Here is a 24,170-nt window from a genome sequence, read left to right on the forward strand (position 1 = left end):
AAATACAGTGGTCCCTCGCTATATTGCGGTTCCCCTTTCGTGGTCTCGCTGTTTCGCATTGTCAGTCTCACTCCTCTGTGCCGTGTCCCCTGTACAGTACAGAATGTGTTCAGCCAAATTTACATAAATGTTGGATCGCAGTGTGACTCTGAAGTGCTGTACGTTTGCAAGTTTTCTCCCCGACAAAACCAACAATGTCCATGAAATGTTCTGCACCGACAAATTTCAGAAATGCTTTGGACTTAAAAGTGTTTCTGTGCACGAAAAGGCGCCTCTGTGGATACCGCTGGAGCAGAGGCACGTGAACAACATATTTAAAGTGATCATCGAGGAAGCGGGATATAATAGTGTGTTTAAACAAGAGAGAAATGTAAGAAAATGTTAATGCCTGTCTGAGAAAAGTGTATAAAGTGTGTGGTGAGGGGTTTTACAGCTGCAAAAAAACATATAATAATTGTAAAAAATAAAGCTGATACTTCACGGATTTCGCCTATTGCAGGTTATTTTTAGAACGTAACCCCCGCGACAAACGAGATGCCACTGTAGTCACATTTTTATATAGCGCATTTCCACCTTCAAGGCACTCAAAGCACTTTACATCAAAGAGCCACTCATTTGTACGCACATTCATACACCAGTGTACGTAGACGCTGGAGGACACAACGACAGCATTCATCTGTGAGACCTGGAATCACACTGCCATCTTTTGTGGGTCAATAGATCTGACCACTCAACCAACTGAGCTACTGTCACATTACATATTATACAAGCATAAGAATTTCAACAGGTTCATTTCTTTGTTTGAAATTAAAAATATGTGAACCTTAAATGGCTGTTACGAAGATGTGATCTAAAGGCAACATTTTATCAGACAACTTTTCTTCTGTCTGATCTCAAAGTCATTACAATAAATAATTTAAAGTTACCTCATAAATTCTACATTAGTTTTTTTTTTTTTTTTTCTCCATTAGTGATTATTGTTTAATTGACTCTGTCTGACCCACACAGACCTAGACCTATTACAGCAGGGCAATAAATTTACCCGTGCTGTTGTTGAGCTGTTGAAAGCACTGAGTGAAGTGAGACAGGCTCTTAGTGTTGTGATGCTAATATCAAAAAGGATAGGGAGAAAGCTTCATTAACCATAGAGATGACAGATGGAACAATCATTTTTGGGGATCAATATTTATAGCGGTACTTTTTTTATACTAATGGGAAATATTTGGTTATTTTTCTGTACCACGATGAGACCAAATTATGAACTTGTATGAGTCATTATAGACACAAACTAACTACTTAAGTGTTGCATTCTGTTATGTATTTATTGCAGTTCATATTTTTTAGCAATTTTGTACATTTATAATACTTTTGGGGGATCATTTTGCTTTACGGTGTAGTTTCAGTATTGTCGTTTATTGTCTAAATTTACCTCAGCAATATATTGTACTTCAAAATTTGTTATCGTGACAGGCCTGCATAGATAAATATATTCTTGACTTGATGGTTTTAATACAGTTTTGAAAGATTATTAAGTACTCTCACGATGTTTATTCCCATTTCTGTCAATTTCCTAAATGTCTCTCCTCGCTCTTAAGCCCCTTTTTCACTTTTTCTCTTCTATTAAAAGGTCTAAACATAATTTTTCATCATTTTCATCATTTTAGAAAGCCGAAAAAGTGATCTCTCTATCTCGCATTACCTCCCCAACCCAACATGTGTGTGTCTTTGGCTTCTTGCCTCTTGTCAGTCTCCAGGCAGGTGGAGATGGCCTTCTCTGTTTCTCTGTTTCTGGCCCTGTGATGGGGTTTGGTGGTGGTGGGGGGTATGGTGGCGGTAGTGGAGGGGTCTGGCGGGACATTTCTGGCTCTCTGAATGCTTGTCCGTATCCTCCTGTTTCTTCTCACTGCCTCTCCCTCTGCTCTGTCTTTCTCCATGGAGCGAGTCCCGTCTATAGAAGCTGACAGGGAACCACGGGGAAAATCAATAGTAGCATGTTCTTCTCAGGAAGGACCAGCACACCACTGAATCGTGCTCAGTACAGTCTGTTTTAGCTGTTTAAGTCAGATAGTCCTGATTCAATGTGGCCGACCCGTGCAGTGGAATAACCTTTGCTGTAGTGGAAGCTCCTTCATGAATCGATACCAGGTGGAGGTAAATTGATTGGCGATGTTGATTTTTCTATGTTTTGTCTTCTTGCCATTTCTAACAATGTTTATAATTATTGATATTCCAAGCCAATGTTGATTTACATTGAAATGCCACAGCTCCCATTGTCCTTGACTTTAAACCCAGCCACAAGTGACACAGGCTGCTCAGAGACTTTATGCTTTATGTATAATTACTCTTGAAAATAATTGTACATTTGTTAACACTTACTGTGCAATAATTCCACACTTTGTTGTTTTATTGGTGGATCAGTCTAGTTTCTATCTTTAACAAACTCTTTGGCACATCATTAATATTCAAATGCATGACTACAGCTTCATGCAGAGAATTGAAGCAGGGGTGGACTTCCAACAGTCAATCAATCCGAGCATTGCTTATGGCTCTTTCTTCCAGATTTGTTTACCCCAGTTTTATGTTCATGTTTATGTCACTCACTTAAAACTCATATATTTTTATTGTTGTTGTTCTATATTCAAAAACGGAGCCAAAATAACCAAGCAAACCCTGCAAACATGTGTAATAAAAATATTTCTTTGGGGCTAGAGGGCATATTGAGGTAGTTTTTGACTCTAACCTAAATTTTAAACAGCATGTTAAAAAAATTTCTTCTATAATTAAATTAAATCTGTCAAACTTCAAACATATAAGACCTTATCTGACAACAGAATCAGCAAAGGCGTATATGCATGCCATGATATTTAGTCACATATCTTACTGCTATACTACATGGTCTCACTCATCAGAGACCGTCCTGAAGCCCCTAAAGTCCCTCTTCAAAAAAACATTGAAAACACTGGACAAAAACCCTCTACAGTATCACTATTGTAATATCTTAAGTAAATATAATATTCTGGATCTTGAAAGTTATCATGTATTTATGGATGCTTGCCTTATTTTTAAAGTTTTAAATGGACTTGCTCCTCCACCATTAATGGATTTTATAAGTAAAAAAACGACTGACCGAGTTAATACCAGAGCATTGACCAGAGGAGACTGTGACATACAGAGACGCAGGACCAAATTTGGCCAAATGGTGACATCTGTCAGAGGATCACAGTCATGGAACACATTACCGGCCCATGTCAGGAACTGTGGGTCCTTTTCAACCTTCAAGAACACTCTGAAACATTGGTTGAAAAATAATCAAACATGCTCACACATGTAGATTATTTTTTTCTTGGGGCATCTTGAACTCAGAATATGGTCTATTGTGGTTCACTTGTTGTCATGTCTATGTGCACTTTTGTCTTGTCTGTGTGTTTCTTTAAATTTTCTGTTTTTGACCTGCCTTAGGACAACCGGTGTAAACTAGCTATTGTGCTAATTCCGGCATATTTACATTGATGCTGTTTGTTGACATGTTGATTAATATGCACTGTCCTAATTAAAAAAAAAAAAAAAAAAAAAAATCTATGTTCTACCGCCCCCTTCCTTCCAATGAAAATTGTGCTCAGCTGTTCAGTCTTCGAACATAACAGGTCATTATTGACATGGTCCATTGTTTGGCCTTTTAGGCATAGTTGTTTACATGTGTATTTATCTATTTATTGATCTCTCATCAGCCTAAGTGGTATTATTGGGCTGAAACAAAACAAACACTATTCAATTCAATCGGTGAAAGATGAGTCCTGATACATTACTGTCTAAACCAGATTTTTTTCTCTTATTGAAACAAAAATAACAACTCAATTCAAATTACTTTTCAAAGTGATGGATTGAGGTAAAGTTGCATCTAATTAAAAGTGGTAAATGGTTTGGACGTGTCACGCCGCTGGCTGTGAAACTCCCTTCTCCGTGCCTGGTCAATAAAATCCTTCATTTTTGTTAGCCTTGAATCTTTGAGTTCACATCAGGACTGTTAAGATGTTTTGTGAGCGACTCTTCACATACAAATAACGATGCTTGACCAGGTCATCTCCATACAGTTGAAGCGCCATCAGCAGAAGAGAGTATACATAATGACATCGCATCTTGCGTCTCACCAAAATAAAGGCCCCTTGTAATAGCACTATTTATGAACACTGTTTAACAAGGACAACTGCCACAAGGCTTAAACCAGACCTATTCTGCTAAATGGACTTTTCAGAGCGTTTAACCATGTTGTAGTTGTTTCCCTTCTCGTTTAACCTCTCAAAGTTGTTTTTGCAGTGATTTGGGCATGTTTGTTTTCTTATTTTCATGACGCCATTTTGCCGATCAATCCTCGCTTTCACTGCCACCAGCGTACACCCACTGCTCTGTACTCACTTTGTTCTTCAAGTTTATTTCAATGATATGCCTTGGATTCCGCACTGTGCCGTAATTATTTTGGTAGAAATTAAATAAAATCCGCTACTCGCCAGTGTGATCTACAGCTCCACGGCTCTTTGTTGTGATGACGTTTACGGCGACGTCAGCTCCCATGGGGCACTGCCATTTTCTAACATGGAACCCAGCAGACTTGTTTCTTTTATTAAATTGTTTTAGATTTTACATGTGTTGTGATTACAACATAATGACCCACGGGTGTCATAGATTATAACTATATAGCAGAGACGAGCATGATAGGTCTAAATGAAAAAAGATCCAGTGATTCTTGGTGTGTTGGAGAGGTTTACGCTTAGACCATCTGCTGTTTAATACGTACAATTTTCTTATTGTAAACTGCATCACTGGGTCAGTTCATCTATTTACAATGCAATAACTGTAATTGTGACATCTGCTAGCATTTTACAGTAATTATATAAAAAAAGAAATATAGCTTTATTTTGCTGTTCATATTCTGCATTTCTAAAGGGGTTAAGTTAGTTATTCATCACTAGAGTTTATTTTAGCAACTGTGAGCTACAATTATAGTACTAGCCACAGCTTATACTTAAGGGGAGAGATATGGATATTTCACTTATTTTTTTACTCTCCAGACAATTTTTTAGCATACAAAGTGAATGGACTGTAAAATTAGATCTATCTCTGTGCGGCCTTGTTGCACATCTCCCATCTCTAATTATACCAACTCAACTCTAGAGTCGTCACAACATTTCAGCTCAATTAGGGTTGTAATAGTTTTGCTATGGATCAATACCATTAAGAAAATATCCAGGAAGGGTCAGATTACTGCTGGACACTGCCTTATATATGAAGGGTAATTTAAGACTGTGTCCATCGGTAATTTGACCAGACCTGGACGACTGATGGATTACACACAGACAACTTTCCTCCCATTGTTTGTCAAAGGGACATTTTAAATACAGTGAACCTTTCTCAACATCCCGCTATAGAAAACCATATAGTCTAAATCACACCATGTATGCTGACCTTATTGGTTTTATAGTAAACTCATTCTGTAGCAGTGGAGGGGTCAGACATGTGTTGACCAATCAAATGCTGCCCTTGTGGACACCAGGAGGAGATGGGAGCGCTCAGGCTTTTAATGGTGTGGTTCAATTATGTGTTCACCTTGAGCGAGATGGGCTGTTGTTATCTGAGCTGGTCACTGGACATAATCACAGGAGCAGTGGGATGGATGACTTCTGCTGTGACTCTCGGAGCGGTCAACTTCCAGGGGTCGCTGTCAATACAAAGAGACTGTTATATGGGCTGCATTATCTGGAAGGAAGGAACTATACTCTAGGGCTGTAGGATTAATTGCTATCGAACTGAAATCGCAATTTGAATTTGAATGTTAGAAGTACCGTCATTTTCTCCACAAACAACAAAATACGCTGTCTTATTTGGTATAAAAACTGCTAACCCTGCAGTTTCGATTTGTACAAATGCTTTGAAACGTGATTGATGTATTAGTTTGTTAATTCATATTTCAGTCTTTTTGTCAATTTTCCTGATTTAAAATGTGAACTTTGAACAGAAGCCTATTATGGAAACACTCATCGCAGTGCTTGTCAGAAATATTTATATTTTCTTCAAATTGTTTAGCCCTAATATACTCCATGAAATAGCATTGTAAAGCTTCTGTTTGGTCAGTAAATATTAGACATTAGCAAAATCAACTTTTTAAAGCTTTTAACCATGTTATAGTTATTTCCCCTCACAAGTTATTCACCTAAAGTTGTATTTGTAGTGATTTGTGCACGTTTGAAGAATCTTTAATCACTTATTTGCATAGGATTCGGCAGCTTTGCATAGTCACTTTGGTTATTATTTTTTTAATTGCTGCTAGTGTGATCTGCAGCTATCCATTTGTTGTGATGAATTTTATGGCGTCAGCTCTCACTGGACACCACAGTTTTCTAATGCGGAGGTCAGCAACCTTATTTCTTTTGAGACATTTTAGATGAATATTGCGATTTGAAATGTCCAAATTATAACATAATGATCCACCAGTGTCACAGATTATAGCTGTAGAGCAGAAACAAGCACAGTATGTCTTATTTAACCTGTGCTTCTTTTGTACCGTTTCAACTTGCTCACATCCGTACTGCTGCCAGTAGAGGGGGCTAGACATTTATTCAAACACAAAAGGATTCAAAGGTTTCAAAAACAGGGTCTCTGTTGGGTGTCAGAATAGATCAATTTTCAAAGTTTTTCCTAAATAAAAGTATATTTGTCCGTCTCACACACAGATGGTACTTTATGAGCCACCTCAGGCTTGGGCCAGCAGAATAAACCTCCCACCAGCAGTTATGGGGCACATCAGTGCAGTGCCATAAACTCAGATAAAAATATAGTTGAATAGGCTTTAAATCTTTAAACTTTTTTATGATACAAAGTCAAACTTATGTCAATATGGCTTTTGTGCCCAAAGCCCAGATAAAAGGAAAGGCTGTGGAAAGGTGGTTAAGATCTTAGGCCATTTACTGTAGAGTTATAGGGCACAAAAATGTCATCTTCTAACCATTAAAATTAATATGCAAAGTTGGTGAGAGGGAACCATGTGTAGAGGCTCACAATAAAGAAGTTGGAGGTTAAATACCTGCTTGTTTACCTTAAATTTCTGCCATTGTGTGCTTCAGCAAGACTCCAGCCCTTTATTCCAAGGCAAGGTGAGTTTATTTGTATAGCACAATTCGTACAGAAAGTAATTCAAAGTGCTTTACAGAATAAGGAAAACATTTAAGTCACAATGCAAACAAATCAAAAAATAAATATATTATAAAATTAACATTAAAACAGAAGAGTGCAGAATAAAAACCTTTCAGTCATATGCACAGCTAAACCAAACTGTTCTGAGTATGGATTTAAACATTGCCAAAGTAGAGGCCTGTCTCACATCTTCAGGTTTTAGCTGCATAAAACTGAAATGCTGATTCTCCATGTTTAGTCCTGACTCTGGGCACCAGCAGGAGGCGGGTCCCTGAAGTTCTCAGAGTGCAAGATGGTTCATTTGGCACTAACATGTCAGAGATGTACTTTGGTTCTAGGCCATGGAGAGCCTTGTTCACAAGCAGAGCTGTTTTAAGGTCTCTTCTCTGAGCCACAGGAGCCAGTGCAGAGACCTGAGCACAGGACTCATGTGCTCGTATTTCCTGGTTCGAGTCAGGACCTGAGCAGCAGCGTTCTGGAAGTACTGCAGCTGTCTTAGTACATCCAAAATGCTGCTGCTCTCATGTAATGCTGTGGTGTGTGTAAGTGACATTAAAACAATTGATTGCCTATAAGATATACTTGGATCAACCATTTATATTTAGTACGTTTTATGTAGATTCCAACATGTTTAATTTAAAATATTGATTGAAACTACTAATGTTGTGTTATTGTTTGTAATTGTGGAACCAAAAGACTAAAGAGTACTCAAATATATTGTGGCTCTTAACATATTTGAGTGTAATAAAAGTAGAAAACCCAGAGCATTGGTCCATTATATTTTTTTTCTGTGAAGTGTCTGGAGCTGAACTTCTCCTTAATATTCATCGGTGTCATCCATATTTCTGTTTGATATTTAGACTTTCCTCTGTGGATGTCTGAGTAAAGTGCGGCTTAAACCACTGTAGATTAATCAATGGGATTCATGCTAGCGTGCTTTTCCTCGGTACGTGCTGCCAGCAATCCCATAATGCTTTGCAAGTGATTTCATCTGAGGTCGGGGCGGCGGAAATGCCATTATTATGTTGATCAGGATCCGATTTTGTTCTCTTTCCTTTCGCTACAATTCAAACAAGCTGTCCATTGAGCCAACAAGCAAACACAAATTGGCCTTTGCTTTGACTTTGTGATGTGATGCTTTTGGTGCATTTCAGCAAGCGGCAGACGTGAAATCATTTCTCCATCCCAGGCGTCTTAGTGACTTTTTCACCACTGTATTAATTTTTATGGCCGAGAGTTAATTAAAGCTGTAAAAAGAAGACATAAAGAGGAGGAAGAATAATTAAAAAACACACCCTTCTCCATAGGGTCCTGTTTTTATAATAGTTGTAAAAATAAAGGTCTATAATGGTGCCAGAAAAAGCACTTTTGGAGGTTGTATTGTTGGTATAATACTTTTGACATTGTTGGACTTATAGCATTATCTGTTCACTATTCAGCTTAACACTCAAGGGCGCTACTTCTCGGTGAGTGTCTTGCCCAAGGACACACTGTACAATGAATGAAAGTTGTATGTGTCAGTGACGGAACATTATAATTCATACTTGTATTATTATTATGAACAATTTTCTGCTCTAACTATGGGCCTCCTACAATATTGTAAAAAAAAAACAAAAACAAAAAATTAAGAAAAAAGTGATCTTAAGTGTTTTGCTCAAGGATACAACGACAACATTTATCTGTAGGGGCTGGAATCGCACCTCCAACTTGTGTGTCATTGGTTAATAATGTTTATGTAGAGAGCGGGATTCGAACCGCCAACCTTCAGATCAGTGGACAAACACTCTACCAACTGAATTACTGTTGCTGCAATTATGAAAATACTGAGTGATTATAAAACCTTAAATAGTCCCATTAGGATTACAAAATTACTAACCTTGTCAGTTTGGTAATGATGGTTGATAAAAGAAAGAGTGGTTTGGTGCGCTTCTTTTTCCCAATGATTAGAAACCTGATTATAATGATAGGGAGAAATTCTGAGATTATAACTGTTTAGTGGATTTGGAATTTAACTATATTTTTTGTCAACTAAAATGTGCAGCAGTGGTTAAGTCTAAAATGATGGAGATGATGGTTCACAGGGCTCACCAATCTTGATCTTGATTCGTAACCCTGTGGACAGTTGACGCTATTGCATGAGATCACAATCACTATCTAATGAAAAATATAGCTCACTTATAAAAATGACGCTATTGAATTGTCCGATGCATTTTATGACATTTAAATTTCGTGAACTTACAAATCAGTTTGAGCATCCAGGTTGGAAGATGAAATGGTGATTGCAATCATTCGTCATCTCTGTAATCACAGCTAAACGACTCAATTCCCCTTTAATTATTGTCAAGCAGCGTGATCTTTAATCATGAAAATGTGTTTATCTGTGCTGTGCTGTGTAGTCTGTGCTATTCAACATGTGATAGCCCTGACTCTGACTCACTCGCACTTATTCTTAGGGAGAGTTCGATATGGATTTTCTCAGTCCATACCCATAATTGATATTTGTCTCTGTCGTTTTAAAAGCTATGGGTCTATAAATGGAAAGAAAACTTACAAAAGTTCACAAATGTAACTGAAAACTAAAAAGTAAAAGTATTTTCTCTAATGTAAATAACTTTTTTGATGGTTGTATAAAAATGTACATGGCCGTCTTAAGCTTCAGTGCTCTTCAGTAGAATTAGCTATATTTTGTAGTCATTTCTGTGCTGTTTATCTTGTGTGGATTAAAACATAAAACCCTTTGCATTACCATTTCTGTGGCATTACATGTATAGAACAGGCTATATTCAACTTCAAAAGGCTGTAGGTTTATGCAGACCCCATAGCTGCCTCGTGTGGGCTGCCCCGAGCGGCACTGGGGGGTACAGGGGGGTGTAGGGGGGTACAGGGGAGAACAGAGGAAGGGGGCTTCTCTTCTCTGCAGTGGAACAGATCCCACTTTTAGATACAGATTTGCAGCCCTAAAACTGGCCCATGAGCGCTCTTATACACTGTGATCTCAGGAGGAGGACTTCACATCAAATAGTATTGTGGAAAAGTGCATTTTTATTGAGGCTATAAAGGAAGAGAAAATATGGAAATGTTTAAAAGTTGCTTCATATGTTGCCATGGCACTGTTCTTATATCTCATTCAACTCATCCTCTGGTCCAAAGGTAATTCACATAGTTCAAGTAAATTTCAAAATAATGATGAATGTCATGATTCTGGAAATTGAAAAACTGAAAAAAGTAAATAGATTTTTGAAACTATCAGAACAGATTCTCCAACACATCAAAAGCGTTTTACAGTGCATTATTCATTCACTCCAGTGGTGCTAAGCTACGATAGAAGCCACAGCTGCCCTGGGGCAGACTGATGAAAGCAAAGCTGCCAATTTGCTCCATCGGCACTGTGGGTGAAGTGTCTTGCCTAAGTGCACCATTACAGTTTCCATCAGAGTCACTGCTGACCCACTGTGGTGTTTAGTTTTCCCTCTGGTCTCTCTTCAAAGTACCAACATGGCCCTGCCTTGCTTAGTTTCTGAGATTAGATGAGATTGAGGATTAACAAACAGCTATGGACAAATTTAGCAGTTTGCTGTCTTATATTCCATTTATTGATTATAACGATATTACTAAAATTTGATCCATTCAGTGTAGCCTACGTGATTAAGAAATGCACACTCCACCGGAGTAACGTGACAGTCTCTAATGATGGTGATTAGCACATCTGAAGCGTTGGCATTTGAACATGTCTCACTGAGGAGCCGTCTATGGACACGCGCCCCCGACTGATGAGATCACACCAGAATTATGTTCAATGCACTCACTCACATCAGGGTTACTCAGGGAAAACACTGGGAGGGTTAGGGAGGATAGACTACTGAGGAAGCGACAGGAGGCATGGTCATAATTGTCTTCATTTAACTCGTGTTAAAATGGTATATTGCATTATAAAGGCAACAATGTCAACATCTGTTCTCAAATAAATGTGTTGTTTTAAAATGATGCTCTTTAGATTATTTAGATTGCAGATGCATAAACTGATTTTCAACTCGTGTAATAGAGCAAATATGAAGAAAAGTTGTTACTGTGTGATTGCTAATTAACGATGCTTCATTTATTTGATTCATTCACTTAGCATAATTACACTGACCCTTATCAAACTGGCCTGGACAACAAGGTTATTTGAGGCAGCAGCCTTGTGATTGGTCAGTGTTAAACGATTGATAAACTACTGATAGCATGGCAGGCAGCATTGTAAAAGGAAATGGATTGCTTTTGCTGCTTGGCGAGGCTTGGTATGTCCTTGGCTGGTCTTGCAATTACCGTGAATAGTCACCCCTGTAATATCTAATGCAGGTATGTGGAGGTCACCAGATGTCCGCTGCCACCCGAGATACTGCTTTTAGTTGTTACCGGGAGCAACGCTTTCATAAAAACTGTGCAAATAGACACAAGCAAAAGAAAAAAAAATTGTTGATAAAATGAAAGAAGCAAAGGTGTGTGGCCTGGGTATAAAATGTACAGGGTTTATAGGGGGAGGTAAATATGGATAGGTCCAGCGTTGGACAAATGGTTGTATTGCTCCCACTGGTCCGATAGCACATGAGAAGAACTGCAGTGTTAGGCTTCTCTCACAATCTGGCTCAGCACTTGTTTCCCCTGAATCCTCCATTTTGGATCGAAACACACTAAAGCGGCCTGTTAATTGCGGTGTTAACTCAATCAGAGTGGACTCTCTGTGGATGGGGCGTTTTTGCATATACCTTTAGTTTAGTGGGTGCTGAGGTACAGGGAAAAACCGCTAGGATCAACCCAGGGATGAGAGGGATCTCGGAGGTGTAAATAAGGCAACAGTGAAGGGCTTTCCAATCTGTAAAACTGTCGGTTCAGGTTGCAAAGCGTTATACAAAGCAGTAGTGTTGTGAATGCGTGGTTGATTTTAGTTGTTTCTGGTTTAGTCATAAATGCATTTTTTCTACGCTTTTTTTTCTGTTTTTGATCCAGTTCTGGTTGAGTCATATGCTTGGATAGTGAGTTAAATCTAGATTATTTAGTCAATGTTTAGATCTCCGTTTGAGTGCATGCATTTGTGTAAAGGTATCGATATAAAATATAAAACACATTAAAAATTAGATTTGTTTTATTTTTTATACTGAATGCTATACTATCATACTAAAAATGCCAAAAAGACAGAATACACAGAAAATATATCTACATATTTCCATTTTTGTCTTTTTCCTTTCTTCATCTGACTTGTTACCACTTAATAAATGGAATTGATGAGCCTATACCATAGACCACATGTGTCAAACGCAAGACCCGGGGGCCAAATGCAGCCCACCATGTCATTTTATGTGGCCTGCGACAAGGTAAATTTAAATGTATGACTGTCTTAAAATGTCAGTTTATCAGGAGTAATGCAGTTACACAGACATATTTTTTATATCTTTGCAAATTTGAGACATCACCCTCGGCTCCAGATGAAGCTCATCGAGGCTAGCGATCATAGAGGCCAATTTGAAGCCAAGTTCCATATTTGAAATTCTGACCGCGAGTATCATAGGAACCAAAGAGCTAATCTGAAGCGAAGCTGTTGAAGGTAACGCCCCTTCCCGCCCACATGGCTGGTTTAGCAGGGGGCGGGAGCTTAGCAATGCTGTCAATCAAACCTGTTGCTAACACTAGCGGGAGCAACCTTGGGGAACTAGGGCAGCTGATTTGTCTCTTATTAATGTTCCTATCTTGATTTACGGGCACAGTATAAAAATAGAAAAATACCAGGATCATGTTGAGCGGGTCAGTATGAACACTTTAAAACCAAAAAGCCTGAGAGCAGCAGTTACAAAGAGAGGGGTGACAATTTTCTAATGTAAAGTGGATTGGAATGAGACTCAAAGCCGGACCCGCGCTCATTATCACTTCTTATTTGGAACGCGGTGGCTAGCAGGTTAGCTATGTCCATTTATATATACAGTCTATGACCTATACCCAAGTGTTAGCCCCGCCCACTTTGTCTCTTCTCTCTCTGATGTGAAAACATGACGGTCTAGCACTGCCATTAGTCATTGCCTCCTCATGGTTCTCATTCAGCATAATTTGTGGCTGGATAAGTGTCAGTCCCTGGCAGTTGCTTATGTTACTCGCTCAAAAAAATCTGTTTATTTATAGCTCCCATTACAAAAAACAAATGCATTTTTCTGAACTAATAGAGCTAAAAGTCAGGTACAGTGGTTTAATTGTTGTTTTTACACTGTGTAGACTGCCATTTACAGTAAGCCTCACCCCTTCACGCTTCACCAGTTCATCTGTGAGTTGATTACTCGAGAGAGAGGAGTGTTTTTAAGGTCACTAATGAAGAATGCTTGCTGAACTCAGCTGTATTGGAAAAGCCAGTCTCAACACTGAGCCACACTAAGACACTGACAAACTACTGGAGTGAGCGCAATTACTTAAATGAAAAGTGTAATGAAGCAATTTTTCACGGCAGCCATCTTGGAAAAGTAATAATGATAAAGCAAAGCAGACATCCGCAGACAACAGTGAATGGTAATTAGATTATTGGTCTAGAGTGGGAAGTCTTCACCTTCTATTAATTTAGACTGTGCTATTATAGACGCACAAGGATCAACAAGCCCGGGGACACACTGTGACTGAAGCTTTTTAAAAAGCTTTACTTTACACACTTATTTAGTTTATAGCTGCACAGTGTCTGAAAACACATCAGTAGTTCTGCCAAGAATGTTTTATGATTTACTGTATGCTTGTCTCTATGGAGATATTATTGTTTTGTAGTGATAGTTTTAATATCATACTGTGGAAAATTTCAGGCAAAAGTTATGGAGATGGGTTGTTTGGTTTAGCACTAAATTATGCCAGCGGTTATAAAGATATGAATGAAGAATGTTTTATGGAGGACAAAGGCATGAGACAATTATTTTATTGACTTATTTTTAGTTCTTTAGATCAGTGGGACTTGTTTTTCCTGTCACTGTCAAAATCTGTTTAACTGTCTACAGTGGTGGAACGTAACAAAGTAAAAGTAGTAAAGTACAGATACGTAACATTTCTATTTAAGTAAATTTGTAAACTTTTTACTTTTACTTCACTACATTTGAGAGCAGGTATCTGTACTTTCTACTCCACTACATTGTTGAACAGGACTGAAAAGTAAAAGTATTTTTCATTACTGTGTGAGACCTGCTGAAAAGAGTGAGGGGTTTATTTTTTTACATGTAGATTTGTAGTTTAAGAAAACTAAAATATACAAATAAAACAAATTAGAAAAACTATTCAGTTGTTTCTGTTGAACAAAATTCAGCACAATCTTTATCAAAATCACTACATTTGAAGCTTCATTAGATCTCAAAATCTCCACAAAATATTTTTAATTTTTACTCTTTCACTACAGGCACTTAAATACTTTCACTTAAATTGCGTACCTTTTCCACCACTGCCTGGTTATAGGGCTCAACTGGTCTTTCAAACTATTATTGTAGCCTATCAACTTTAGGTGGTGCTGCTGCTTGATTTTTTTTCTATAGTTTGTTAATATTGTCATAACTAAATTTGAGCGCATCTTTGTCATTGCGACGTGTTTGAATTCGTGCCCCTGCTGTTTAGAACAAATGAATGATAAAACAGTGAGGAAAACACGCTGTTATTATTATGACGGATAACTGTTTTAATCACTGACTGGATATTTGTTATGCCCGCAATTTACCCTCGAGACCCCTGATGGAAGCCCCCTACTTAGTTTCATTTATTTTACTTATTTGGGGAATATAATAAAAAATATAATGATAATCAGATGACTGTGACAATATGCTATTTGGGTGATAACTGTTTAATGCAGCTCTATTTCCAACTACACTTTTCCCCGCCCACTTAACCAATCACAGTGAAGTATGAACTTTTAGATGCAGTAGAGAGCGTAAGTTACCTCGTAAAGGCAATATAAAGATAGTGAGTATTATATGTGATTAGGCCTGTCACGATAATTACTATATTGACCATAGACTGCATAAAGAAATGGACTAAGGGAGCGTAACATTACCCATAATGTTCGGCTCCAGTCAAATGTAGGAGCGAATTTGGCACCAAGTTCTATATTTGAATTCCGACCACGAGTTTCATAGCAACCAAAGAGCCAATCTGGAGCAAAACTGTTGAAATTAACGCCCTTTCCCGCCCACATCGCTGGTTTGACAGGCGCAACGCTGTCAGTCAAACCTGTTGCTTATGCTAGTGGACGCAACCTCGCGAAAAGAAGGCAGCTGATTTGTCTCATGTTAATGTTCATATCTTGAGTTATGGACACAATAGCGAAATACAAATACCTGGATCATGTACAGCGGGTTAGTACAAACATTTTAAGACCAAAATAACGAGAATGACAGCAGCAGTTACAGAGAGAGGAGCGACAGTTTTCTAATGTAAAGTGAATTGGAGCCAGAGTCGATAGAGCCAGAAGTGCGCCCATGATCACTTCCTCTTTGAAGGTTAGCTATGTCCATTTATAGTCTATGATATCAACTTATCGTTCAATATATGAAAGCGAGAACAATATTTTTTAGGCCTGAATAGTTACCGTGTGTACAATTTCTTTGCGAAAGTGGTGAGATTTTTGTTATTTTATTTGTAATATGATAAGATTTGAGCTGTAAAGGGTTGAATAAATCACTTCTATGGCTTATTGTTGCTTCATTCTGTTATTTATTTGTTGCAGCTTAGGCCTTTTAAGGAGACTGTCTATTCAAAAATAAGTTTACTGAGATCTTCCATTATTGTTATTGTGTCAGTGGCAAAAAAAATAGTTTCAATTTTATCGTTTATCATTATACAACTCTTTAGCGATATATCACACTTCAAAATGTGTTATCACAATAGGCCTATATATGATCCAAGAGATAAAATGAATGATGATGATGACGACGATGATGAATTTTCTTGCATACAGTCCAAACCCATTGCACTCCATTCTTCTCAAAAGACAAAACGACTGAAAACTGAAAAAGCACTTCATACTCAGTTCATTCAAGTTAATTGCTATGTCCTCAGCTACTTAATAAGAGCGGTGGCCTTATTGTTGATTTGAGCTAATAACACTTAAATTACTTACTAACAAATCCAGTTAAATCCATTCGTATTCATCACAAGAGTTTTGTTTTATCTGCTTTCCGATTATGACTTTTAATCTGCAGTGGGGCACAACAGAAATGATGGGCACCAGTGGAGTGGAACCATTTCCTGATGATTTTCTTTTTGTTAGTCACAGACCAGCTCCTCTGCCCTTTAAGCTGCTGCATTGTTCTTGCTCTGTACGTTTTTAGCAGCCCGCTCGGCTTGGTTATTTATTGATATGTGCGGTATTCTCAAAGGGGTTTCTAGCCACACATGTGAAAGGTACAGCGGTGCTATCTTTGTCTTGTTTTTTTTTTTTTTTTCTGTTCTTGTCTCTGGTGGCAGTGTTCACCGGTCTGCACAGCCTTTTGCTAACTAGCGGCGCACTCCCACTCATAAGAAAATGGTGATGAGACAGCAAAAGCACAACAGACAAAGCACAGCGGAAAGAAGCCGCAGGAGCAGAGATGGGGAGGGAGAGAGGGTCATAAGTCTTTTTTATACACTTTTAAATATACCTCTAGTGCACTGCAAAAGTCGGCTTTAGAGGAAAGACTATAAACAGAGTAGAACAGAACCCTACACGTTTAGAAAAAAAACAAGCAAATGATCTCTGCAAATGCACTGAGCTTGGAATGGTAAAAGTATAGTGATATAGACTCAACTGTTAAAGCTGCTATCAGTAAGTTTTGTAGCTTTAACGCTTGAGTCTATGTCGCTATATCATAGGTAAGAAAGAAAAGATTCGGATCCCATGAAAGAGCTGAAAGTCCCATCACTACTCGAGAGGAAGGGCCTTTGTTCTGGTTTACCTGTGCTCTCTGGTAGTGATGGGACTTTCGGTTCTTTTACGGGATCCGAATGTTTTGGATCCATTCATTTCAAAGAGACTTTCAAAAACCTGGCTCTTTTACTGTTTATTTATATGACAGAAGCCAATGTGAGAACTCATTTGAACAACAGACTAATCACAGAGAGAAACAACCAAGGATTAAATTGGTTCAAACTGAGAGTGGGAGTTTAGATTTTGAATAATTCCAAAGGGTAAACAAAATGTTACGGTACAATAATAATAATTTTAAAACAAACTTGTATTATTTGTTTTTTGTGCTCAAAGGTCTCATTTGTGTCGCCTGATCTGGTTCTGTGTTGATTCTTGCGTCAGTTCAGTGTTAATCAGTATAAAAAATGCATCAAATATTGCGATAAATGATAATATTGAAACTAATTTATGCCACTGACACAAAGCAATAATCTCAGTAAACGTATTTTAAAATAGACAATCTCATTAAAAGGCCTGCACTGCAGCAAATAAACAGCTGAATGAACTAATATTTAGCCATATAAGTAATTTTTCAACCCTCTACTGCTCAAATCTCACCTTATTATATAAAAATAACCTAAATCTCCCCACTATTGCACTATAGATGGCAACTTGTGACGTTATGTGAGAATACAACAGGGATGGACTGGTCAATCTAATTACAAATGGTAACTTTAAGACTCATTAGTTCAGGTTCTGGCTGTTGTTTAAATGACTATAGAAATCCAGTGTGTTGTCATAATAGATAAAAGAAATAGATTTGTCCGATTGATGGGTTGTACTTTTTACAGTTTCATATCAAATAATTGTAAAGTCTTGTGGGGATAAAAGCGTTCCTTGGGGGACATATTGTAAAACAACAAAATAGGAAGTTTGAGTAATTTTCCCACAACTTTTGGGGGCAAAATTGTAACTTGGCAGTAAGTAACTGTGAGCATGAAAAAGAAAAGATGCAGTATTGTTCAAGTGCTATATGATTCAATCTTTGTGGCAATCTATGACAGAAAAGTCTATTATTCTGGGTCCCATTTTGCCCTTCTTCTGACCTTCACAATGCAAAAACACATCAAAATAAATCCAGTAGAGTTATTTACGTATCTTGGTTGAGAGCATTTTTCCCTCCTGTCAAAACCTTAGCTCAGCCCTGCACTGTCTAGCCTTCTGCCTATCTTCTATCTTGTTGCTGTCATCACTCATCGCATTTCGCCTCCTATAAACTTATTAAGTCTCACTTCTTCCTCTCTGCCCTGAAACCTTCTGTCTTGTGCCGCTAAGTGGACTGCTTATATAACACCAAACACCTTTAGGGACCTCCAGCCTCCTCCGCCCTTTTATGGTCGACTGTATGTTTCTATTTTCTCTGCGGCACCTCACTTCCTTCTCTTTCTCTTCCCAAAATGATCTTCTTCTTCTTCTCCTGTCCTCGGGCGTCTCTGTCCCGAACACTGACAGGAACAAATAAGGCGGCTGCTGTCGAGCTGTCTGAACCAGTAACCAATTACAATCAATCACATGATGCACTCGGAACCTGCTGCCATTCCAGGCACTCAATAACACACTTGGGCTATACGTCTGCAAAAGGTAATTAACAATATAGGTTTTTACAGCAAATGTACCATGTTTATACGTGCATACATTGTTATTATTCAACAAAGCAATGTAAGTTTATGCTTAACAAATGAAAAATTCATTTCTGTCAACTGGACAAAGGTTTTAGAGTGAAGACGTTTCGCCACTCGTCCAAGCGGCTTCTTCAGTTCTGGTCAGATTGCTGATGGACACTGCTTTACATCTATCTGAAGAGAGGAGCTAACTACACTGAGAACTGAGACACACCTGTTTGTATTACAGTTTCTGTTTGTTAGCTAGGTCTGTTGAACTACGCTGAGTGAGCTGTGCCTGAATCATATTTAGGATCCTCACTATCTTCAAAGGAGTGGTTAGTGGCTTTGAGATAGAGATGCACAGCAGACTGAGATCCTGAGCTGCTCTTGTGGCGGTGTTGGTACATTCTCTTGGGAGTGACTGTTTTGTTCTCCAATGTACCAGTGTAACGCTCACTGCAGTCTTCACTACACTGAATGGAGTAGACCACATTGCTTTGTTTGTGGCTCGGTGTTTTGTCCTTTGTGTGAACCAGTTTTTGTCTTGAAGTGTTTGTAGATTTGAAACAAACCGGGATTTCATGCTGTCTGAAAATTCTCTGAAGATTTTCAGACACACCAGCTGTGTAGGGAGTAGCTCCACCTTTTCTCCTAGGTTCTGATTCTCTGTCGTCCTGTTTTTAGCTCTTAGCTGTATCGATCTATTGATCTATTCAATGAGCTGTGAAACATCTTCACTCTAAAACTTTTTGTCCAGTTGACGGAATAGATTTTTTCTTTTGCAATGGATCATACCTAGATAACTGAGGGATTAAACAGACGGGTAAGATTATGTACTTAAACTAATGTGGTGCACTGTATGGAGGCACTATGTACATTTATTAGCAGTTCTCAGTCATAACAACACAATCCCATTTAAAAGTCCCATACACCGCTCCAGTGATCAGTGTTGTCGCACAATGACAGCCATTGCACATGCTGAATTATACATAAGTTGTGAGTGTCAAACGCATTAATAGATTAATTAATGAAATGATGTGCAGATAATGAGTGGTGTAATCCATCTTTCACAGAACATCCTCTCCTCTCTGTCCTCTCTCCACTCTCCAGGAATCCTAACTCAAAATGCAGATGGGATGCTAATGCAACCACAGATAATTGCACTATTCAGATTACACCAGGCTTTTCAAAGGAACAGTGACTATTTAGTAAACAGTGTTGTGGAAATTACAAGTACAAATCGATAACAGCCCGCACATGACTGCTTTCACTTAATGGGTTCAATCTTTGCTTTTCTGACAAACTTTTTAACAGAACTAGTTGAATCGTTTTACTCTGTAGCACATTATCAAACTGCTGTGGAAGGATCAGTTGGTTAACTGGCAAAACTTCAACGTATACTGCCATTGTGTTATTGGCCAACTTTCATCAAACAGGTCTGATGTTAAAAGTCCCCAAGGTAACTTTTCTGGTGGTCGGATGGTACCAGTTTTACCAGGCTGGCATTAAATGAATCTATCTACATGGAAATGAGCAGGCGATGCCATCAGGACAAGGTACAAATTACATCTGTGGAGAGGAGAACCTACTCATATGTCTGAAAGCATTTAGGCCACAACTACTTCTATCATACGTGTTGATTATTTATGTTGTTACAATTTACATATAGATTATTTGGAGATTTGTAAATTGGGACTATAGCAAAATCTATATGTATTCTCTTCTCTGTCACATCTTGGACTAATCTAAAATGTATATCTATGCCATTTTTATTACACATTCTACCCTCAAGAAGTCTGCTCCAAACTGGGTCATATGACAACCACCGACTCCATGTTTAGCACTCACTCATCAAAGTCCTTCTTGTGTTCAAAGTACTTTGTAGTCTGTAGTATTTTGCGCTTTTGCATACCTCTCTATACCTCAAACGTGGGTTACGATTTTACACTTTAAAAGACACCAAACATATGTCAGTTATACCAAGCACGCTCGCTCTGCCTGTCTCATCTCATTGTTCCACCTATGTCTCCCTTTTTCTGTCGCTCCCCCTGTCTCTCTCGTCTTTGCACTCCTCTTTTTCACTCTTTCTTTCTCCCAATTTTCACCCCTCTCTTGCTGTCTTGCTGTCTTCTCTCTTCCCTCTCTTTGTTCTCTCTCCCTCTTCTCTTTCATCCTCTCATTCTCTCTCTCCTTCTGTCTCTCTGTTTACCCTCCCCCTTTTCCGTTCTCCCTCTGCCCCTTTGCGTCTCTTTCTCCTCCCTCCCCCATTCCTCTCTCTCTGTCTCTTTCTCCTCTCTCCCCATTCCTCTCTCTCTCTGCTTCCCTCTGTCTCTTTCTGCCCCCCATTTCCTCTCTCTCTCTCTCTGTCTCTCTCTACCCCCTCTGTCTCATTCTCCTCTCTCCCCCTCTTTTCCTTTCTCTCTCTCTGCCCCCTCTGTCTTTTTCTCCCCCCTTTCCTCTCTCTTCCTCCCTCTGTCTCTTGCCCTCTCTCCCTCCTCTTTCTCTGTCCCTCACTCTTTGTTTCTCCCTATTTCTCTCGCTCTCACTCTTTCTGTCTCTCCCTCTCTCCCTCCCTCTTTCCCCCTGTCTCTTTCTCTCTCCTCCGTATATTGTCACTCCTGCACTTTTTTACACTCCGCTCACATCCAGGATTTTCCTTGCGGCGTGTTTTCATATTCACCACATCTCCCTCTCTTCTTCTTTTCATCTCTGTCTCCTCACACCATCCCATCAATCCCACTGCCATTGTACCACTTTATCTGCCCCTGTACGCCAACCACTCACCCCTCTTCCCCTCTCCCTCCCCCTCACCCGCTCACCCCTTTTCTCCCTCTAAATATAGTCCCTTTGAAGCTGCGTCGTCTGCTCCCCGCAACACTGCGAGACAAAACTCTGTCACCGAACATCTAAAAGACAAGAGATTGAACGGATAAGATTGATAGGCCAAAAAGAACAATTGATATTCCTCTGCCTTTGTAAACGAACAAAAGGAAAACTTAAAAAAAAAAAAAAAAGGTGGAGAAATGATTGTAACAGTGACGGAGAGTGAGAGACAGAGGTGTGGTGACATTTCTGATCCCCGATTTGTAATTGAATTGAGAGCTCCCGTGTGGCGTGACCCGTTGGCGTTGCGTGCGTTACGTTTGCTCACGTCCTCAGCATTTGTAACTGCGTCTTGCTATAATTCATACACTGTGATGGATGGTTGTAAATGTGAAAATGTGTGAAGATGAACTAAACAAATGGGACCAGAGCAGAAATGTTGCTGTGAGAGCGGACCACGGCACAATAGCTCCACCTACTGGTCTAAATGTGTTATTACATCAGTGTAGGCTGTACAAGGAGGAGGCTACGCTTGACTGGTGCTAAAGATGATTCACCTGCAGGAGCCTCTAATGACTCCCACTTTGTCTAATTACACACTGTGTCATTTACATATACTTAGGATTAAATACAGGAGGGGCGCAGCGGGCAGTCCAAATGCTAAATCATAACACATTATTTGAGCCATGGTGGGAGCGGTGCGCTGATCTCCATCATGTGGTGCATTTAAATGATTTATGGAAATGTTATAGAGCGCATGGTCTTGACAGTTTGTTTGTCATATTGAAGAGTCAAATCCATATTTTCTTCAGAGCAAAGTAGTAAAAAAAAGATGTGCTGTTCATAAATCTTTGTGTATTTTTCCATTTAATTTTTCTGAATCAACATAAAATGATAATATATGACAGAATTCATGTATTTAAGTCAACATTTTATTTTGAGTGGATTGTTGCGATACAGCTTGCAGTATGTGTATAGCATGGCAATATTATTAATGGCAGCAAAGCTAAAGTACCAGGAGTTTTAGTTGCAGTAGTGTAAAAGTAACCTTTACATTGTATTCATTCATTAAATTCATTTAAATTGCCCCTAGGGAAAATAAAGCCAAATGATTGATAGATGGATAAAGTACAGTTAATAGAAAGCGACTACGCTATGGGCCAGTGTTTATTTACAACTATTAGTATATCGACTTACTGTTCAACATAGCCTGGATGCTAATATACAGATGGTCAAATCATTATCGAACATGATACATTATAGATCATTGTGCTATTCATTTAGTCTATTGCCGGCCACATTATTAATAGGCTTCCCATAGAAAAGCATTTACATGGATTTCGGTATATTGCGTCAGAGGCATAAAGCAGTTTCAGTATCAGTTTATCGTGATATTTTCTGCAGCAGTATAACATTTTTAAATTTGTTCTCATGACAGGTCTAGTGTTGAAGCACACATTTTGAAGTAGAACTAGGTTAACACTCTCACCTTAGACACTTGCAGTAGCCCCTCCATATCTCCACACATACTCCAGCCTGAGCTCCACAGTGCCCTGCTCCTGCTGCTAACAACCTGCCGGACCATGACGATTGTTGCCGGGGGAGATTGGCCCATCATATGTACACCCCTGTCTCCCGCGGGACGCCCTGCACACGGAGCTCTGACAGGGGCTCTTACGCCTGGCTGACCCGGCCCTCAGCGTGCTCAGGGGCCAATCCAGGGAGCCGATTATCATTCAGCGCTCCACTCTCAGCAGCCACCAGGCATTGGGGCTAAAAATGTGTGTTTTCATGTGCAAAGGTGTAAAAGGTTCTAAGAAAGTAGCCTGGTAAAATACACAAAGGAGAAATGTTGTACTAGAGTTTTACCTGGAGCAAGGAAAAGACGAGATGGTTTTTCACCTTGTCGAAATGTAGAGCGTTATGGTAATTACTGAGTTGTAAAGTTATTTGTGGAGTAACATAAAGCTGCCCTCCAGTTGTACAATGTGAAAATGTGTGTTCTATTATCTGATATTGCAAGTACTTTAATCATTGATGGTGATGTTACTTAGGGGTGGGTGAGGTACTAAGACAGCTGCAGTACATCCAAAATGCTGGTGCTCCGGTCCTGACTAGAACCAGGAAGTATGAGCACATAATTCCTGTGCTGAGATCTCAACTGTGGCTCAGAGAATAGACTTTACAGCAGGTCGGTTTGTGTACAAGTCTCTCTATGGCCTAGCACCAAAGTACATCAGTGTAACATACCAATCAGCCATATAATTATGGCCACTGATATAACATATTTCATTTGTTTTTAAAACCCCTATACTTTGTACACTGTCAGCATTTTGCAATTATGATACCATGTAATTTCTACTCTTTTAGTTCTTCCTCAACAAGATCTGCAGTTGTACAATGCTCTGACACAGTTATGAAACAATCACAATGTGTCTCTTGTCATTCTTGTTTGTTCATCTACTACTACTACTACTACTACGACGACTACTACTACTACTACTACTACTACTACTACTACTACTACAACCTCTACAACCACTTCCACTCTCCTTTGTCTCATTTTTCCAATAATAAACAGGTGCCAAGGAGACTAATCTTTACCTGTCAGTTGTCATATTTGTCGGCCTGTA

General features: G+C 39.0%; 1 protein-coding gene across 1 annotated transcript in view; it reads left to right on the plus strand.

Annotated features, from left to right (window-relative positions):
- Window positions 1-24,170, plus strand: part of efna3a (ephrin-A3a) — a 112,046-nt gene that overhangs the window by 68,129 nt on the left and 19,747 nt on the right. The gene's annotated exons all lie outside the window — the stretch shown is intronic.

The sequence above is a fragment of the Periophthalmus magnuspinnatus genome, chromosome 11 (assembly GCF_009829125.3).
Source record: "Periophthalmus magnuspinnatus isolate fPerMag1 chromosome 11, fPerMag1.2.pri, whole genome shotgun sequence".
NCBI classification, from domain to species: domain Eukaryota; kingdom Metazoa; phylum Chordata; class Actinopteri; order Gobiiformes; family Gobiidae; genus Periophthalmus; species Periophthalmus magnuspinnatus.